This window comes from Thermobia domestica, chromosome 9, assembly GCF_964235325.1.
Source record: "Thermobia domestica chromosome 9, izTheDome1.hap1.1, whole genome shotgun sequence".
Classification (NCBI taxonomy): domain Eukaryota; kingdom Metazoa; phylum Arthropoda; class Insecta; order Zygentoma; family Lepismatidae; genus Thermobia; species Thermobia domestica.
In genome coordinates, this window is record NC_137462.1 from 55,953,490 (window position 1) to 55,968,520 (window position 15,031).

The 15,031-nt window shown below is 38.0% G+C and overlaps 1 protein-coding gene across 6 annotated transcripts in view; it reads left to right on the forward strand.

The window, feature by feature from the left end:
• Positions 1-9,587: 9,587 nt before the first annotated feature.
• Positions 9,588-15,031, forward strand: part of LOC145694669 (uncharacterized) — a 508,204-nt gene continuing 502,760 nt past the window's right edge. For 2 of the 6 annotated variants that reach the window (XM_081771147.1, XM_081771153.1), the window contains exon 1: positions 9,607-9,791. The gene's annotated coding sequence lies outside the window, so the exon portion shown is untranslated. Of the gene's footprint in view, positions 9,933-15,031 lie in introns of all 6 variants that reach the window. The other 4 variants (XM_081771146.1, XM_081771145.1, XM_081771143.1 and 1 more) reach the window with 4 other exon arrangements.

The window sequence follows — 15,031 nt, forward strand, 5'->3', positions numbered from 1 at the left end:
TTTCTAAGTGACATTTTAAACCGTTTTTAAGCTGTTGGCCTCTGAAGTTCATGTTCCCACGCTTTCGAAACTGTCACTCCTAAATGGGACGGAATTTCCCCCATGTTCACTACGACCTTTTTGCTTTTTTAAGGATGTACTATCACCCGTCCATGTTCGTCCACGTAGTTATCGTTCACCCTGTATATATAGATAGATAAATAAATAATTACATTATTCGGAAAGTTGCGTTTATAGCTCATATAAATTGAATCATACAGAAGATATTCAAAGACGCACTAGAAACCAGCATGACTGGTGAAGAATCCTGTGTGTATTACAACACAATAAAACTCCGTTTTGCGGCTATCGCAGCATTGCATTTACGTCACACGCTTTTCTGAAGTTAGTTGCTACTGATCGTAACCACCGCTTTAAAATTCCTTCGCGTTCCCAGTTGTATCGCTATTTCTGAGAATATTATTTAAAACTTCTGATTCGAATCATTACCCACTCTTTTCTTCGAAGAAGTTTCGCATGTGAAATAGAAGAAACATTTTTTTGTGAAGTAATATTTTCCGCGACGGAACGATGCACGATTTGCAGATCTAAGGATATTAAAAACCTGATTCGTCGGATATTAATGTCGTACTACTTTTTAATTATTTTTTTGGATGTGAATATTTCTGAAGAAATCGAGTTTATTCGCATTCTCGCACTCATTTAGGAAAAAAAGAATTTGTAAAGTGGTAAACTGAAGTCCCAAGTCCAAAGATGCTCGAAAGCTTGTTTACAAACGAGATGTCCCTGCTCCTTCACATGTGCAGCCACTTCGAATCTATGGTCGACGAGGAACAGAACTCTGCATCGTTAACACTGGCGAACTTCAAATGCACCCTGTATATATAGATAGATAAATAAATAATTACATTATTCGGAAAGTTGCGTTTATAGCTCATATAAATTGAATCATACAGAAGATATTCAAAGATATTCTTTAAATCCTGTTTTAACTGCATCTTCCGCAGTACTTCCTCCTTGTCAATCACGAGTGACCTAAAATGATGGGTACGATCTCCTTGGGGAAACGACAGTAGTTTTGAAGAATTAGGATTGGTTAATTAAACAACCTTATGGGGATAAAAGATTGTTACGAGTCTACCATTTTCTAATAGTTTATTTGTTGACGAAAAACGCTATAAATATCTTCACAATAATATAAGCATTTTGTAATAAAAAGTTCTACAATTAAAAATAGTTTTTTTATTGCAATAACCAGGGATGTAATGGATGCTATACGCGGGTATACGGCGTATATCCATCTCTAATTTTTGGAAACTATCGTATAGCCACCAAAAATTTAGGAAGTACGCGGGTATACGCTACATTCGATCAATAGTATACTCACTTCATTGGGACAAACAACAACTACTTTTCATGTACTTTATTTCAAAACAAAAAAATCTCACTAAACAGCTTGTCGTGAGGCTGTTACCGCGAATGATGTATAAATTCTTTTAAAATATTTGCGTTTTCGGGGCGCTTTGAAAGTGTCATAGTGATAGATAGGACCAAAGGAATGAGCAAGGTGGCGGAAACATCATTGGTCCAAGTCATTTTTTTCTTCGTACAATTATAAGTCATGCAAGTATAACCACTTCTGTATCCTGACCTAATTAACGCAGAGAGCTAAATAAGGTATTAAATTAATTTATAACATTATAGGTTATCTTTTTCGTAGTCTTTGGTTGATATGTTAAGTGGTTCGGAAAATGTTCTTCAAAACAGCTCTCCACTCAGACTTTTCTTGTTACTTTTTTACTATTAAAAAAAATGAATAAATAAATTAAGTTAAGTTAATGTCTGTTTGTTTTGTATGATGTTCCCTTTCCTTGAGACCGAAGACGCAGTGGTTACTTGCATTAGTGTCGCTCTGAAATTTCTAAGTTTCTTAGTAAAGAAGGAAAAGGTATTTATTAGTAATTATTAAAAAAAAACTGAAATTTCTAAAACTTGATGGGTATCAGATTAAAATATTACGAAGGTTTAGCCTATTGTCGAAAGTTTTCAGTTACCGGTACGCAAACTTCATGTACCCTTGCACTTAACTGTAGCCGTGACTCTGACACTTACTTCCAAAAATCAACGTTTAGAATCATTTTGTTTCAAAACCAAAGAAACATGCCAAAATAAACAAAGCTTAATTTCGAGCAGTGTTACCGAAAATGAATAATTTCAAGATTTCAGGGAATCTAAACATCTTTTCTTCACTGGGGGAAAATGTGTGTGTGGTACACACATTTTCTTGAGGTTACGACAATCGCTCTGTGCTGAGATAATCTAGCTTTCTTTTCCCCCCCATCGAATGAAATCACGATGTCACATTGACCAAATCTGCATGTGTGCGGCGTTGAGGGAAACTTTATGCACTTAACACATCATGTTATGAATTTCACACATGCACCAGAAAATATAATCACACATATTGGTTTTCTCGAGACAAGGAATTTTGAAGATGCCAAATACCTGGATTGGAATTTCACTTTCACTGGTTCCTACTTACGTGAGTCCATTCCTTTGACGGCGACTAACCAGATATATTTAAAAAAAAAGGTTTTTCTGATTAATTACTCCACTAGAGTCTCCTGGGAGACTCTCAACTTGTGGTCCCAAAAATAATTTCGGATACTAACTACTGTAGCACCGATCTAAAAAGCCATTGAGCGTCACTCAACTTCTTCTTCTTCGATGCCTGCACAACGACTCAATATTTACTCTCCGTCACCGTCTCCTCCGGATTCTCCTACGTTCTCTCGCTGACCGAGAACGTAAAATTTGGCATTGAGCTCATTCCGTAACAATAAGCACCTTCCATGCTAGTATCCCTTATGCAAGACGAAAATCACTTCACAGTTTAGAATATTACTGGTTTAATAATTTTGTTAAAACACCAAACACAGCACGTTTATCTCTGCTGACAACTTCTGATACTCGCCAAAACGAAGAATTTATCACAGTTTTAAAGTAACAACAAATTATTCCACAATTTCTACAGACGCCGAACACTGCACGTCTGTCTCCTGAAATGGCTGACGCCGTAAGACAAAGAAATACATGAAGATGATCCCTAATTGGAAGATAATCGTGACGTAACTATCGGATGATAGGCTTCTGTGCGAAGATCAAAGAAAACCGAAATCTCAGCCGCAGCTGTGATTGTGGATTATCCAATCAAATAATTTACTTCGAAAACAAAGAGATGCACCAAGAAGAAATTATGGCTGACTTTCTTAATTTGGAATTTTGAAGAAGATTTTACGAAATAAAATTTTTAGCTTTCTTGTGAGGATTCCCTATGCCGAAATATGAATAAAAATAAACTGAGAATCATTAAAAAGGCTGGAATATACACTTATTTGTCTAAAATAATGATATATTCTTGGATAAATACGTAAAATATACAAAATATAATTAATAATCATGTAATCTTCATGTAATATTCATTGAAACGATTTACTTTACTAAAATTACACAAAATTTTCGACCTACGTTTTTCCTACTATAAAATAAAACAGTTTTCTTACATTCTAAATAAAATTAAAATTTCCCTTCCAATATACAAGGTGCTCAAAAGCACCGGGCCATGTTACGTTATGCTCGTAACATCCTCCGGGAGCTTCGGAGAAAAAAAAATCTGAACTTATGAGTTCTTCTTAAGTTGTTTTTTTTCTGTTACTACAAAAATTACTGGAGATTATACAAGACAAAACATTTTTTTATTCTCAATTCTAATCACAACTATACATACACCCTATATAATATCGTAACCTAACCTTAACCTATAAACTAAGTTTTTCTCCTTTTTTTTCATCCTTCTAATAATTCCTTTCTTTTCTCTTCGGAACAACGAAACAATTTTAGATTGTCAAAACTCTGAACTCCTACGCTTTCTCCCTTCAGAGTTTGCAATCTCGCTGAATTTCGAGTTAGAGATACCACTTTGTAAGGTCCGACGTAGGTATGCATAAACTTAGCGAATACCTTTTTTGGTATCGACGACACATGGTGAGTTTTCACCATCACCAAAGAACCTTCTGTGACGATGTCTTGTTGTTTCCGCAGCTTTCTTTCTTTCTTCGGTTCTGCTGCCGGAATAGAAACTACAAATTTCTTGTCTTCCTTTACTTGCACCGTCTCTTTGGGCCAAATGAAGTTTTCTTTGAAGCTCTTGGATGCTGAATACGATAAGAAACGCTCTGCTGGAGTACATCCGAGAGCATCACACCAAGAGTGATTGCACAAATCTTGGGCGGTTTTTAGAAAATTACTCCATTTCTGAATTTGCCAAAACATTGAATTTTGAATTTGGAGGGTTGGTATCAAAATCGAACGAGGTTGTCACCAAATTGGAATTTTGACTACTCGCTAACCGATCTTGTTCTTTCCGGGGAGTTGAGGAATCCACATCGCAGTCCACACTCTCCCCTAATGAGGGCTGCGGTATGCATTTCCCAAACTATTCCCGTTCGTTTCCGGTGGCTGAGCCATCGTAGGTACGAATGTCGTATATTGCGGAGGCCATCCAGTGGACATCGCCATGTTCACTCCTGGGGAAGAAGTGGACGTGGGAGCCGCCACTCCCCCTCCAGGAAGTAAATTCGGCGCGTATCCCGGATAGGCTTGCGCTCCTGCTGAGTTCATCGCGTTTGGCGCGCATGTCTGAGATGTACCCCGCGGATACCCGTAACTCATCGCTGCTGGATAGTAGCGTTGGTTGTACCCATACGGAGCATTCCGATTTCCATTACCATCTCTTACCCAATTCGGTCTTCCTTGATTGGGCCAAGGTCTTCGAGACTGAAAGTTCCTTCTTCGACCCCTGTTTCCAGAAAATCGGTCATCTCCTCCTTTGCCATTGGAATTTCCTTCCTTCCTCTTGCCTTCGTCTTCCTCCGTCTGAGACGAAGTATCTTTGGTGGCTTGTTTTCCTGACTTTTCGGCCTTTTTGACGACTTTCGCCTGACGCACCTGAAAGCGTCTAAACTTCTTGTCAGTGACCGGTTCACTCGGCTCCGGATGTCCCTCTATCTCGGCTATTTTGACCATAAGGTGTTGAATGTTTTTCGGCTCAACAGCCCTCAACAACTTGGCATCACCAGCTGGTAAACAGTACAAGACAATCTCAATAAGTTCGGTTTCATCCGGGTGTTGTGCCACCGCATAATATTCCGCTACAATTTTCCATGCAAAGTCCGTCAATCGGTTGTACTTCGCTCGATCATACTTCATTCCTTGAATGAACTTCTTTTGCAACCTTTCCATCCTTGCCGAAAAATAGTGTTCCCGAAATAGACGCACAAAATCCGCATAACTATTGATGTCTTGACACACAGTCTGAAACCACGTCTTGGCCCCAGCTGTTAAGCAACAAGGTACCAAGGTTAGACGTTCGTGTTCTGATGCCGAAATTACCTTAAAAGTTTGTTCTAAATTTTCTAAGAATGATCTAGCCAAACCGTATTCACCAGAGAATGTAGGTAAATGATTTAGTTCAGAAAGTCTTAAATTTAGAGTTGAGTTGATTTTGAGTTTAACGTCCCGTTCAGCAGCGAGGCTATATGAGACGTGGACCTACTGATTAACGTGGAATCCGAACCACATGAGCTCCCGCCGGGAATCGAACCCGGGTCTCCCACGCCAAAGGCGCGTACGCTAACCGCTTAGCCACGGAGGAGCTCTCTTAAATTTAGAGTTCGCTTACCAAAGCCTTCCTCGCTTTTACTGGGGTTCACGGGAGAATTGTGGCCAACGACGGGGCTCTTTGCACCCGAGTGATTTTGACCGAAAATAGAATAGTGTTGGTAATTCTGTCCAGAAGTTAAGTTGTCTGGCATCGATACCACCGCGTGACCACACATTCCCTCCTGAACTCCAGCACACGAAGGAGTCATGTCTGCTACATTACTAGAGGACACCACATGGTTCAACCGACAACTAGTATTGAAAGATCCTGACACCTGAGATGAAACTAACAATGGATTCGACCTCCTGGACAACGCCTGACAACCTATTGTCTCAACACAGGATGTATGCGACTTGCTTAAGTTCAATGTATGTGAGGATAATTCAAAGGGAAGGACATTTGTGCCGTGAATGTTGGTCGGCTGACAGACAGAGACAGTCACCGTGGGAATAGTACGAGTCTCCCCAACTGAAGAGACCGGTACATCCACGTGGATGTCTGACTCGGTCCCGTCAGACTCGATTCCATCACCGACAACAAAGTCTCGCGATCGTTTACGTCCACACCGTTTGTCTTTTCTTTGGTTTTGTTTCTCTTCCAACGTCTGAATCCTGGCTTCAAGTGCCTGACACGACCTTTGGGTACTTAGTTCGAGATGTGAGAACTCCTTAGTCAAGTCATCACATCGTCGATTCTGCGCCTCAACCGATAACCGGAGACCTTCCTCAACGGCATCTACCCGCGCGTCTATTTTAGTCTGATAGTTCCCAACAGAGGTATATAGATCGCGAACTTCCGACCTAACAGCCTCTACGTCTTCGTTTACATGGGCTACCTTTTCATTAATCGTTTGCAACAATTCAAATTTGACATTGTCCAATTTCTGATTCACTGCCTGAAAGTTACTATTAATATCCTGGAATTTACTGTCAACCTGATTACTCATCGCCTGAAAGTTACTATTAATATCCTGGAATTTACTATCGACTTTTTCAAACTTTTCGTTCAGCGTTACAGTTAAAGTTTGACTGAAGCGTTCCATCATGGCTGCAAAGTCAGTTAATTGTACATTGGAACCGGAAGCTACGTTTCCTCGACTTCCTTCCTCCTTGTCAGAATCGTTCGGGCTACCCCGCGTTACACGTTCACCTTCCTCACTATCGGTTTCCGATGATTTCGGAAGTGGCAACACTGTCACCTGTTTCGCCAGGCAAGGCTTACATAGCCACGGCTCACTACTCTTGTCTAATTCCTGAACTTGTTCCTCCGACAAACCATAACATTGGGCATGTACCCATCTAAAACAACTGTCACAATAAACACTGAACCCTGCAATTTCGTCACTACAGCATATATATTCGTTCGGATGACGAGATTCGTTACTCGATCTGCTACCCACAGACATTTTCACTTTCATTAAGTTTGTTTCCCACAACATCACGCACATACATATCCAGAAGTGACCATGATTCATTCAATGCAGCGATTGTCATAATGATCCCCATTACAAATACTCTGCTGTGATTGTCTGTTTTCCTTAGCGCTCGCGTAGGATTGAAACAACAGAAATCCTGGCTAAGGGTCGCCATTTTTACTATTAAAAAAATTAATAAATAAATTAAGTTAAGTTAATGTCTGTTTGATTCCCTATGCCGAAATATGAATAAAAATAAACTGAGAATCATTAAAAAGGCTGGAATATACACTTATTTGTCTAAAATAATGATATATTCTTGGATAAATACGTAAAATATGCAAAATATAATTAATAATCATGTAATCTTCATGTAATATTCATTGAAACGATTTACTTTACTAAAATTACACAAAATTTTCGACCTACGTTTTTCCTACTATAAAATAAAACAGTTTTCTTACATTCTAAATAAAATTAAAATTTCCCTTCCAATATACAAGGTGCTCAAAAGCACCGGGCCATGTTACGTTATGCTCGTAACAACTTCACACAATATCCTGCTTGTTATGCAACTGATACGCGCAGGGAGCCAGTTTGAGTTGCCTATAAGCAAGGATAAAGGATATAACTTTCTTATGAACTTTGAACTTTAAATCTTTATAGTGCAAAGGCTAATAGTATTGAAACACCCAATATATATATAGAGTGAAACCTCTCTAAAGCGGACAGCCGTGGGGAATCAAAAATTGTCCGCTATAAAGAGGTGTCCGCCTTAAAGAGGTTTCAATTTTTTTTATTTTACTTAAATGAGTAAACAAGGTAATATGCAATAAAAAAAATATTTTTTACATGAATCATATATTAACGAATGTTGCCAAAATGTTACTGTACCTGCATTATCCTCCGCCATCCAATATTCTATGTTCGAGGGACAACATGGAAATAAAATGTTATAGTTCTCTGCACTTTACTCTTATCACTTTACTACGTTTTCAGTATGTCGCTTTAATTTGTGGTTAATTGGAGTTCAGCAGTGTCTTTCTTCGGACAATATGCGTGCCCGCGGGCAAAAAATACCAAATTTGTCTTCTGCTTGGTCAGAGATTCCAGGGGGACAGTAGAATAACATGTCATCCCAAACGGCGGACAATTATGAATCACTTTTGCGTCTAAAACAGTTTGGGTGGGAGTGGGATGCAAGGAAAAGACATGAGAGTGTTGTTAAATAGAGGCGCTTCGTGTGAGAAGGCAAAATGCTATCAGAATGCTTCCTTGGTGACACATGCATGAATTACTAAAAATGTATTTTTACTATACTCTTCAACTTGATTCTAGAGAAAGTGTCCGTAATACGGTGGTAAATAATACCTTTAAAAGACAGGAACGAGTGTCCGTGTCCGTACTAGAGAGTGTCCGCTTTATAGAGGTGTCCGTTAGTAGAGGTTTCACTGTATATATATATATATATATATATATATATATATATATATATATATATATATATATATATATATATATGTGTGTGTGTGTGTGTGTGTGTGTGATAGATAAGGGATGGAGCGTATACCCACCTAAAAAATTAGCATTACATCACTGGTAATAACCCCTAAAATAATCGAAATAATTTAAAAAAATCAAAAGTGTTACGTAACAAAGGGGAGGGGTTCGGCCTTGCGTTAAAATTGGGAGAAAGGTAAGAGCAGGAGGGAGGGGGGTAAAAATTGGTCAGAAATAGCGTTACGTAATATGTGGACGGCCCCTAGAGCAAGAAATGAGACATAGATGATAATAAAATAATTATGTTTTTTTTAGTCATGAATAATAAATAAGTATTTTTGTCAGGAAATCTTAAAGAAAATAAGTGAAATTTCAAAGAAAATCAGCCTTATGTAGATAGGTTCTGTGTACAAGGGCTTAAACTAAAATAGTTATGCACAAAGGTATAACGTTTGGTCCGGGACAGTAATTATTGGTTAAAAATAATAAAAACTGCCTGGAATATAATTTATGGAGAAAAAGCGAATAATAATAATAATAATAATAATAATAATAATAATAATAATAATAATAATAATAATAAACTAGAAACCAGTGTTTTTTAGTTTCCCGGAAGAAAATCAAAATTTGCCGGTTTTTTCAGGCCTCAAAAACACTAGCTGCAACATAATTTCTTTTGGCTTTGTAGCCCCCCCCCCTCAAAAACGATGGGCCTCTCCTACATAAACCTGCTGGCTAGACCCCTGTATAGAAGCGTGAGTTAATTAGGAACGAATATTAGTGTTTTTCCTTTGTAGACTTAATTTTTGTGAATTTTTAAAAAATCGTATAAGGTAAGTGTCGGAAGTGTTATGGCTCGAATTTTTAGCAACTTTTCATGTCAAATTTGAGTTACTGCCACTCTGGTGGGGCAATTTTTTGAGTTAATTGGTTGGCAACTATGCTGACCATCCAAATATAACAATAGAAAGAAAGGAAGCGGTTCGAAACAGTTTGGAACAAAGGAACGTTGTAAAGCGTATACTGTGTCGCGGAATGTTTATTGTCGAAGTTTAATCGTGCACTGCAGAGGTAACTTGTACGAATGACATTATAAGTAGTAGTTTGCTTTAAGACGGTCAAGTCCCAAGATAGGCAGGAGCGACGTACAGAGTTGTAAGTGGTGCATGCCTTATAAGAAAATTTAGGTATTAGCCTCAGTTCTCTAATCTATAATACAGTGTGACCCGCGAAAATTAAGGATTTTACTTGGATAATGAAAGGAATCCTATCATTGCTTTATCGGAATGTCTACAGGTACTACAGCTGCTAATGTGTGTAGCTTTATGATAACAATACTACTGTGCTATATCTAATATTTTCGGTTTTCTGGAACATCAAAATAAATAAACGTTGGGGTGAAACGTTGTGGCATTACAAATGTTTTTCACAATTATGGTAGATATCATTGAGCGGAATACAAAGGTACAAAGATTTTTGTGATTTGACTTGGGACTTCAGATAGTCACTTTTTAAGTAGTGAAATTACCGTAAAATTGTGATTGTTCTAAGTTCCGAAAATCGGACCGATTTTTTTTTTTTTTTTTTTTATTCGAATAGAAGCTCGAATAGAAGCTTGTTATTTTCTCTGTAGTAGAAGTAAACGCTCTCCAAAATCTCAGGTTGCATTGTGGGAAAGAAACGAGCATATACGTTATCAACATGGCGAATGTACAAGGGCAATGAAGTAACAGTTTTAACATTTGTGAAGCAATACGTTGATAACGAACAAGATCTTCTAAAAGTTTGTGAAGAGCACGGATTAATGAACCTAGTTAACAAATTGCAGAAAGTGTGCAAAGGTGATAACAGCGAAAACACTTGGCGAAAGCGGACGCCCAACTTCGGAATAAATGCCGTTTCGCGTATCGAAAACCTATGTTTTGTGTTTACGAATGTAACGTAACAAGTCTGGAACTAGTGCAGGTGCTGTAGTAACTCGTCACTGCAAAAACCCACGAGCAAGGTTAATGACCCACAAATTTTAATTACCTTTGCTGACGCACCTGCTCGTTTCGGGCGCAATCCCGCAGGTGTTAAATTCCAAAGTTGGTCGCAAAATTTTGAAAATTTATCGGAAAGAAATGTATAATATGCTCGTTTATGTGTTTGATAATATGTAAGATAGGGTGGTCAAATTCTAACAAGCCAAACGTAGGACACAAATATAATAGTATATGATAGTTTACTGCATTGGCAATGCGCATGTCCTTATTTCATTTAACATTAACGTCCAGTTAATCATTCATTTTTGTTAAAGAGAAAAGTACTGACCAAAAATATTGAAGGTATTCAACCAGTAGTCGAAGTGAGACGGTATGCGCTTTTGTGCCATACCGCCTATGGTTTTTCAGTAATAAGAACATATCGTCTCTGTTATTCCAGTGATCAAGACAATATTTAAATAGCCGGTATGTTGAGTCAAAATCATAATAAAACATACCACCTCTGCTTTTTTTTTTCCACTTGGAACACTGAATTCAACACAACATGAAGCATTAAAATATTGCAAATAATTTAACTCAGGACATTTTAAAAAAAAGACGTTTCTCGATTTTTTACGCGTCTTCGCAACAGGACAGCTCTTTTAAAAAACAGTACTGTACTGCGAAAATAAATACGTCTGGTCACCCAAATATAAGGAGAGCCACAGTTCTGTTTTATTTTTTTTATAACCGGTTATAAACATGGGACTATTTGGCAAGTGGAAGGAACTACTTTTGGTAGTTGCATGTGACGGATGTAACATTTTGATTGTGAGTTTCAAAACCACCTAGGCATTTATTCCGAAGTTGGTCATTCGCCTAGTTTTTGGCTAAAAGCGTAATAATTGGTTCCTTTCTGTACCAGAGTTTAATATTCAATTCAAACAGTATTGCCAAGCGAGCGTTTGCGAGTGCAGGCGGGTTAGGGGCCCCGCAGGGCATGTTGTTTTCTGCCTTTATTATAGCTAAATGGGAAGGGTGCCCTGTGTTCTAGAACTTTGCCAGCATGTTGATTATGTCACTTACCGTTACATTGAAAATGGTGACATTCTCCACGTTTCTTGACAGTTATTTGATTACCACATCTTCACCATTTTATTTTTAGATTTATTAAGACGCCTTACTATTCCACAAATTAATAATGTTACTTCATATGCAGAGCTGCGTGTCTGTATACCTCCAGCCATGTTTACAAAGCTAATGCTCATTACATTCCCACAATCCTTCCATGCAGTAACATTGCGGCAAGTAATTCCATGTTTAGAACTCTTATATAGAAAATAAACATAACTTTCGTTCTTCTTATACATTATCTAACACACAAACAAGCCAATTCATTTCTTCTCGGTAAATTTTCAAAATTTTGCTAGAAACGGACGACCCACTTTGGAACTTAACCCCCGATAAGGCAGGGTGTAACTGGTGGGCGTAGGTGGGGCATTTATTCCAAAGTTGGTCATCCGCCTGGTTTTCAATCAAAAGTGAAGTATTTGTCATTTATGAGGACCCACATAATTTAGGTGGCCATTACAAAGCATGAGTGCTGTCTAACCGAGTTAGCGTAGGAGCGCAGCAGGGGTACTAGAGTTGTAGTGAGCAGGCGCGTCTGTGATGGTGAGTATGCACGTCGGAGTAAATGCCCTTACTGGGTTAGATATCATTCCTGCTTTTTCGTGGCCATCTAGCCAGGGTTGTTGGAATTTTCCCCAGCCCAAACTTCCCTAGTGTTTTTTTTTTTTTTTTTTTTTTTTTTTTTTTGTGGGGGGGGGATTGAGACCCATAAAAAAACAGAATAAAACCAAAAAAAACCTGAAAATATATACTTCAAAGCATGGAATGAAATAATAATATGATCATAATTACTTGGGGTCCCTGGTTCGATCCCAACTCGCGCCGTGTGGACTTTGTGGTGGATAAAGACCGTGCTCGGGGTTTACGGGTTTTCTCGGGGTTCTCCAACTTTCTTCATACCGCCATTTCATTCATTTCTCATCACCGTCTCCTTTAGCGTAACCGGCATAAGCGTGGGACGTAAAACTTAAAGATTTAATTTTTTTCCTACATTTTTAATAAAAATAGACTGTTAGTATCTTCAATAATAATCATATATTATAGGCAGTGTCACGTTCCTCGGGATAGGTTAACATTAGCTGGGCACAATTATAAAACACAGCGTTTTATGCCAAAAGGATAAAAAGTTTAAATGAAGGATTATGATTTAACCTATACACAAGGGCATTGCGCGTATGTGCTCAATACTTTTAAAGGGTTCGGCATGCAAAGGTTATTCATGAGTTAAGGATTTATCGGATGTAACCTCTCTATTCGTATGACTTTTTGCAGTTTTATCTTTGTCTTCAAATAGTTTGAATGCTGACCTAAGAGATTCCATTGTTTGATTTATCAAAATTGATACCATGACATCATCTTCAGGTCAGCGTGACAACGCTACAGCCACGAAGAGAACTATATATTCAAATTATGTGATAGTTCCTTAATTTGATATAATGGGTGAACTGTGTACGCGTGACGAAGAAAGGAAGAAAAAAAATGCGAAAAATACCAAACTGTGCTAGGTGGTCGCTACGAACGGTATTCTTACCTACTTCTGTTCAAGTCGGGATGATACTGGTGGTCCCTCACATTTATGCGCCCGTTGAAAACGGGCTCGAAAAGACAGTAGGTAGGTGCATAAAGTAAAACAGGCGAGAAAAACATTTATCGTCGAGAATGGCGTGATACAAGGAGATGCGTTGTCGCCATTATTATTCAACTTCGTTCTGAAGTACGCTATAAAGAAAATCAAAGATAGCAACCAAGGCCTGGAGCTCAATGGTATTCAGCAGATTATGGCGTACGCTGACGATGTAAATTTAATAGGAAATAATAGGAGAACAATATCAAGAAATGCAGTGGTCTTATTTAATACTTGCAGGAACATGGGTTTAAAAGTGAATGCAAAGAAAACTAAATACATGGAAATTCGCCGGGATCATAATACTACAAATTATGAATGCGTCAATATATCAAATAATACTTCTATGTCTACAGTTTTAGCACTGGAGGATTTGTTGTATATGTATACACACACACATATATATATATATATATATATATATAAAGCATATAAATTTCTCTGTTTTATGTGCCACTTGAAAAAGTTTTTAAAAACAAAATAACAAAATCCTAAGATGAATGTTCGGATCAAAGAGGAATGAGAATAAGGAATTACTAATTTTCATGGTTGGGAACTTCATGACACACGCCGTTCACGTAGTATTTATAAGAATACAAAAGCTAGGATGGGTCATGTAGCCTGGATGGGAGATAGTACAAATACCTTCTAAATATTGATTGAAAGGAAAGCCTAAAGAAAAAAAAATACCATTCGGAAGATACAGGCGTAGATGGGACTAATATTAAGATGAATCTGAGAGAAGTGAGAATAGCATGTAGAAACTGGATCCAGTTATCGAAAAAAAATAGAGGTCGTTGGAAAGCTTTTGTGAGTGCAGCTAACGGGTAGAGAAAAGATTAAGAAGTTATTTTGACATTTTAGTTGTGACTTAAGTGATACAAAGGAGAGTGGAGAAAAAATTCGGGGAACGGTTTTGTGTTACCTTCTTGATAGATATTTTATGTTTGGATTCTGACAGATTACTGGGTGACGCGCAGGGAACTTCCCCGCTGTATTTTTATTTCGCCAATCGTTCATTTTAAAGTTAACATTAACCAGTAACAGAATAGTAGCCTAAATAACAAAACACCTAAGTGCAAAGCGAAAACAGAGATGAACTATTTTTGAATTGCCAACATTAGAGTGAATGAAATATTTGTTTCTTTTTAAACATTTCTAATTAATGAAACTAAAACACAAAGAGAAAACAAATGTACTCTTAATCCAATGTTCTCGGGATTGCTGCCAGAGTAGGTGTTGCTGTGCTGAGTTTTCGTTACCATACAGCGGCAACATCTTCAGAGCTATGTGTTGAAGTGTGCTGGTCGTACAGATTATATAGTGGTCTTTAAGAATCGCTGTGTTCCTATTGGTTGTTTTTGTTGGCCAATGGCGTGCTCTGATTTTGCTGGTGGAAACTGCTCTCTGATTGGCTGATGGTTCTTTTCGTACTGAGAAGCTGGAACCAGATGTCAGGTAGATGATAACCTTCGTCTCTGTTGATGGATGGCTTGTATGTACGGATGAATAAAGATTCATGTATTTTCCTGTCCCAGAACTGTTTACTTTTCTTTAGTACTTCAATTTGGTCCCACATGGCCGTATGATTGTATTGTATGCAGTGTTCGGCTATTGCAGATTTTTCTGGTTGTTTAAGTCTGGTGTGTCGCTGGTGTTCTTTCATTCTGTCTTCA